This window comes from Dermacentor variabilis, chromosome 10 (genome assembly GCF_050947875.1).
Source record: "Dermacentor variabilis isolate Ectoservices chromosome 10, ASM5094787v1, whole genome shotgun sequence".
Taxonomy (NCBI): Eukaryota; Metazoa; Arthropoda; class Arachnida; order Ixodida; family Ixodidae; genus Dermacentor; species Dermacentor variabilis.
The window spans coordinates 36303008-36309913 of NC_134577.1; positions in this window are offsets into that span (position 1 = coordinate 36303008).

Genomic DNA, 6906 nt, shown 5'->3' on the forward strand with positions numbered 1-6906 from the left:
CTTTTTGCCTCAGTGATAGCGTTAAATGTACATGGAGGATCGGCTGACGAACAAGTTCTCTCAGCCCTGCTAAAGCAGCACATCAGGATGTCGACGCTGGAAAGTAGGAGTGATTTGGGGCTTGTTGCTTGATGGTATTGGGTCCAGCAAAATTACTAGTGCTCTGAACGATAAAGAAAAAAAGGCTCATTGTGTAACAACAAAATGGTAAGGAGAACTGACAATTCTGAGCTTATCTCAGTTATTGCTAGCTGAGAAGTGAGGACGCAAAAATATGTAGGCAAGTTGGTTCTTTAGACCAAATTTAGGCATCTTTCTTGGAGGTTTGTTGCACCAAAAGGGTACGTAACAAATTTACTCCGTAGGAGTGTGTATTTCACATTTCACATTCTCGAGCACACTCATCCCTGGCACAAGAACGGGGGCCTATGTAGTGCAGCGTTAACGTGAGTGGGGTGGGGGAGGGTGGTGGAGGTGGTGTACTCATTTCTCTGTGCAGCATACTTTGCTGCATAGCATAAATACCACGACTCTTGTCATGCGTCAGAATTGCCGTCACGGCATATGTCGGGTGGGGTAAGGAGGGTGGGGGGGGGGCGACAGGAAAGGACCCCTTTTTGGATCCACCAGTTGTAAACGAAAATACAGGTTCATGAAAGCTCAAGAGTTTCAGCGCGCAAATAAAGGTGCGAATTCGCAAAGCGGTCGGCCTTTAAAAAAGGCTCGCAACTAGTTATTGCCTTGGCTGCTATGTTGCGGTGCTGTGGCTGCTACGCCAAACTGGCGCCGATATGCTGTACCTATTACATTTAGGCGAAATTGTGAGCATTTCTCAAAATTTTTCTTTTTTTGGACTCAGAAGCTCGTGCCTGAAGCGAGTTTTCACCACCTGTCATATATGAAACCCCCAACATCGTCTGAATGCCAGGCGGCAAGGAACAGGGTGTGCTCTCAGGACAGAAGAGGCAACAGCGACGCCTCGGCGCGACTCGAGTCCCCGAGAATGGGGAGCGACGGTTCCAAGACGGTCACTTTCACTGCAAGCGTCGACGCGCGTCATTTAGCAGCTAAAGTTTGCAGCCTGCCCCGCACGTAGATGTGCTACTCGGCATAAAGGACGCAGCGACCAAAGCACAGCGCCGCAGTCGTGAAATTCGCGCTATCTGACGGTTACCATTCAGATTGTGGTTGAAAAAAAAAAAAGAAAGGACGGTCTACGATGACAACCGAAAGGGGCTTTGAATGTCCAGGTAGAAGCAAAAATTTGGGCTCACGCGCGTGCCAGAACCACGATCTGATTATGAGTCACGTTGTAGTGAGCAACTCGGGATTAATTTTGACCACCTGGTTCCCACGTGGGAGCGGCCCGCTTCGTGGAGACTCACGATCGTTAAAGTTTTACCATACCATACTTGGGGTTGTTTAACGTGCACCTAAATCTAGGTACACGAGCGTTTTCTTCTTCTTCATTTTGCCCCCACCGAAATATGCGACCGCCGCCGCGGGATTGAACCTGAAACCTTGAGCTCAGCAGTGCAACACCCATAGCCACTATGCTACCGCGGCGAGTGCTAAGGTAGGCTGGCGCCGCGTAGCATTACGTCGTGCGGTGCATGGTTTAGTTGCAAAGTAACGGACGACAGTGTGAAAAGCGCTCGTGACTTGGTATGCGTGCCCCTGAGTCGTTAACTGAAATCTTAGGAGTTGATTGCAGTAAGTCACGCACGCCACCTCCGTGTTCGATTTCTATACGACTACGTCACATCAGGACGCTACTGCTATCATCAGCTCGCGCGTGCAGGTGGATGGATCTGCTTCCCTGAGCAAAAGTAAATGGACTCGGGGACTCCGCAATAAAGCATATTTTCTTCTCTCTAGCAGGGAAGAAGTTTGGGCGTGCTGGTGGGATAAATACAGACTGGGATACATAGCGCAAGAACTCTCTCCTATACGAATGCAGCTTGAAATTAATGACTGCAGTTTAAACCTTGGCGTTGCAACTTTTTCAAGTAGTGGCTACATCAATTTCAGTTTGTGCGTCTGAATTACTAAGAAATTCAGTTTTTCTTTCCCCGGAGAGTCTGCAGTGTGGTCAGTATACATCTCATATGGTGTACACGGCAGTGATCGATTGAGCGCTGGTCTCAAAATAAAGGGGAACCACAGGGCCGTTTCTGACCTTTAATAAGCGTCCTTAATATATATATATATATATATATATATATATATATATATATATATATATATATATATATATATATATATATATATACTTCAATTTATACATGCGTTGTCTGAGATGAAAAGAGTAAAGGCAGATTAACTCCGCCTGACTGAAGTCCTTCGGCCCATACGAACATCCGCGCGCGATCTTTTCGTCTGTTCTTGCGTGGTGTTCTGTTTCCGATTATTATTATTATTTTTTTTTTGCATTTAGCACTTCTCATGCATTTCTCAGTATCTAGCAGTGAGTAAGTAAATACATTTTTTTTACGTTTAAGGCAATAGCAACAATCGCATAAACGTAACGAAGGAAAGATCAGTGTCGTGTTAGACAGTTCAAATATCAATATATACAAAAAAAAATTGAAATAAACTAGCGTATGCCACACAGTGCACCACCGTTCATGACCAACAGACTACTCACGCGAGAAGTAAGCAGGATTACATTCGACACGAAAGAAAACAGCAGACGACAACGAACTTTTATTTGTTACCATATTTATTAATAGTTAATAATGAAGCTTACTGCATGCCGTACGCGCGCTAACAATTCCAATGAGCATACCAGTGAAACGAACGGAAAGCGGGCTTCGCCGCACAAGGAATCTAATTGCGAGGTAGCCAGCTTTCAGTACCGGTTTCCCGTGCGATACGAGTTGTGGGAGAGCTCTTGTAGAGGTTTCTGTTGGTAAATGTCAAATAAAATTGTACAATTGCTTCTGACCTAAATTAAAAAAGAACAAGCGAGATGTTCCATGACAAAGCTCAAAGCAGTCACACCAATATTTGTCCTACGTAAACGGCAAGCCTCAGATTTTCCTGTTTTCGTTTGTACACGACTCCCTGTAAGGGAAGCGAAAGATGAGAACAAATGCTGAGGCATAGGACCCAGCACTTATGTTCCACATGGCATGCTTATCAGAAAAGCATGCATCTGTTGAAGATAAAATGGGGGTTGGGGTACTCACTCACTCACTCACTCACTCACTCACTCACTCACTCACTCACTCACTCACTCACTCACTCACTCACTCACTCACTCACTCACTCACTCACTCACTCACTCACTCACTCACTCACTCACTCACTCACTCACTCACTCACTCACTCACTCACTCACTCACTCACTCACTCACTCACTCACTCACTCACTCACTCACTCACTCACTCACACGCTTTCATACGCATACACGCACACACATGCGTTGTAGGGCATTCGTAGCGGCTTTGGGAGACAGATTCTGCTGCGAGGTCCTGACCAATGAAATAGGTACAAGCGCGTTCCCGGTCAGGTATTCGGCCATTACGGGTGCTCAACGTTTGGAAAGGGGCGTATCTTCCCAACCCGAGGGCGTCCGCGCCTAATAGGTGATCTGGGATGCCACATGGGCAATCGCCGTCATGGGAGCGACCCAGAAGCCCTCCTTCCAGGGCTGTGTTTTGCCCACGGGGTTCGACGGCATTTGCATGGCGCGGGCTCCTTTACCAGGGCAGTTCACCATAAAGAAGGACGAGCACCGGGCTTGGGGACGGCTGTTGGGCAATTCGATAACCGTAGCGTGATTTTGAACCCACGTCCTCCCGCAGCCGAGGCGGACAACCATTCATGAGGCCAGAGTTGCGATGCGCATGCGCATGCAACTATTATGTGCGACCATTGTGGATTCGGCCTCTGATTGTCTCGAGTCAGTTCTGCGGAAGCTAGAGCTGACGTAGAACTTATAGAATGTGTGGAAGCTCGAAATTATGACGGTCGCTCTTGTCACCGGACGTTTCTATTGCAGACCATGCGTAAATTAAAAAATAAGTTATAGGATTCATGCGTGCAAAACTAAGATGCGGCACGTCGTAGTGGGGGACACCAGATCAATTTTGACTATTCGGGGTTCTTTAACGTCCACCCCAATCCAAGGTACAGTCCAGGGTACACGGGCATTTATGCATTTTCGCCCCCATCGAAATGCGGCTGCCGCGGCCGGGATTTGATCCCGCGCCCTGCCGCTTAGCAGCGCAACGCCAAAGCCACTGCGCCACCACGGCGGGTTAGACCATACGCGAACACCGTGAATACCCTTGCTCGCTTGCACGCTCTTCTCTTGCAATACGTGGAATATGGGGCTACTGCTGTGACGTCACTACTCCGAACGTTCGAAACTTGTGCTGCCTTAGCGCAGCACCGCATGGTTCGGACGGGCGACCGGTAAGATTACGTCACCGACTGTCATAAGGCGTGCGAGATTCTTGTAGGCGTCGTCGGAGAAAGCGAAAATATGCTTATACGCACGAACTAAGGGCCACAGGAAACGACTGCCAGGGACCGCCACTGATCGCGACATTCGCTTGGCGGTTTGTTGAAGTGCACGTAACATGTACAACGAATTTGAGGCTTCGTCGGAATGGGCACGTATGCAATATAAACAATGGTGTTGACGTAAGGTTGTGAAGCATTTATAGGCTCGTAGGTCGTCAGCGCTATAGTTCTCGATTTCTTCGGTATGGTTTATATCAATGCGGAGAACAAAAGGTCACACGTACAAGTCGTTGCAAAAGCCTCGCCAGTCGTCTCTCTCCTTCGCTCAGTACATAGCCTATACTCGTCCCCGCCAAGTCTCTAAAGGCGTATCGGCTGAACCCGTTGAGGTCTTCTACAATCTGAACTGCTCCACACCAACTGGCCCAAGTTTGTGCCTTACTGAAGTTATTTCTGAGGGTTGCAGCGCAACCAGCACCAGATATGTTTCTTCTCGGTGGTCCCCAAGTTGGAGAGGCAAACGTCAAGCAATTAGGCGTCCGTACGTCAGGCTCTTCTTGGAATACAGTCTGCGAAACGGTTGTCTCACCTACTCTATAGGCTTGACGTTCTCAGTGGACTTGCGGGCACCGACTAAAGCGATTACACCCTCTTTTTTCCATGCTGAAGCTCCACATGGTGCTTATCACAAACAAAAGCATATTGTCGTCGGCAAGAAAAGCCTACATGCTCGAGCATATTCACGTCGAGATCATGCACGCGGATGTGAAGACCGCGGTGGAAATGTGCCAGAAGATGTTATCGGAGAATGTTCCAGTATAAAATGGGAGACTGCGTCAACGCTTCGAGCCTTCCAGGGAACGCTATATCATTTGAAACTGCGCCCCCCCCCCCCCGCGAAGACTCATTGGGGTCGAATTCTCCTTCAGCAAACAGCGTACGCGAGACAGAACTCTTATTTTGATCAATTAGCGCGGTCAACATCGCTGCGTCTCGAGCCTTATCCGAAGGAACGTATCGGCTATATAGGCTTTTCAGGAGGAAAGGGGCAGGGTGAAACGCACAGTAAAGAACCCTACTCAACACCGGACGGTAAATCTATACTGGACATATGTTTCTACCACAATACAGGAACTGCGCGCATGCTGATTTGTACAAGCCAGAAGTAGAGCCTTAGAGTTTTCGGCTCGTACCAATAATGCGGGATTGGCCCAAGAACCCGGCACTTCCAAACACAATTTAAAGAAGGCAAAGGAATTTAAAGAAAATTTGAAAATAGGTAGGTTTGAATCAGAAGCGATCAATTGGAGATAACGATTTAAAAAAAATGAAGTAATACATGAAAAGATAAAAATAAAACAAAACGAGCTCAATTTGGTGGAAATGAAAGTAAACATTAAGGCGCGAGTTTAGAGTTTAAACCGCCTTGACTCTATAACAAAATGTTGGATGTCAGCGCAAACCATACCGTCACTTTGCCCAAGAGTCAAAGAACGCAAACATAGTAAATTTGGAGCAGTTAAATTTAATACAAGAAGGCGAAGCGCCGTTTCTGAGGTTTCTCTCTTAAGTTAAAAAAACCGATGACAAGTAATGCAAAAGTAAATTGTCATACCTTTTCCTTAAAAAAAGTTCGTTGAGGGCACCAGAGCAGCTCTGTTGTAAGTAAACAAAAAAAATAAGAAAATTTATTAGGGAACCTAGTCTGGTGATGGCGACTTCAGATACATCCGCGTTTGACAGTGACAGAGTTTACTGTTCCAAGGATGTTGTATATGCGCTGAAAATTCGTGGAGTTTGCTTGATTTCATGGCATCTACTTAAATGGCGCCTCACCACTTATGGTGATTTTGAACTGACAAGCGCACTGCATACAATGCGTGCTGTAGCAATCGTGTCTGCAAATTATTAAACCAGTACGCGCCGCGAAAAGAGCTAGAATTCCAAACCAAATGTCGCACGACCTTCTCCTCGCGGGCCCCGCGCTAGCAGCCGGAGAGTCGACGTCAATCGCACAAGTGCGCCTGCGCAGTTTGCAGTGCTGTGACGTCACTCACAGTGACACGTGACTTATTCAAGGCAACACCAGTTAATTTGTTTGATCTGTTGCTTCAATAGACGAATTAAGGTTTAGAGAAATAACAAAACATGCAAATGCAATATCTGCGTGTCCTTGTTTTACTTCGTACGGTAGCAAGAGAGACGTACGGATCCGTATCGTCTGCTTGTGCTCACATCTTGCAGCCGCGCGCGCAGAAAAACGAAACTATGTCGTTTTTCTAACCTTGTTCCAGCGTGCGATCTCATGCTCTTCGGTCTGCTCGTGTCTACCTCAGTATTCATGTGGCACCGTCCTATACCGCTAGTCCGGTGCGAGCGGCACAACGACGCGGTGCATCGCCGTGAAAGGATCCACGAGCCGGGCCAGTCCT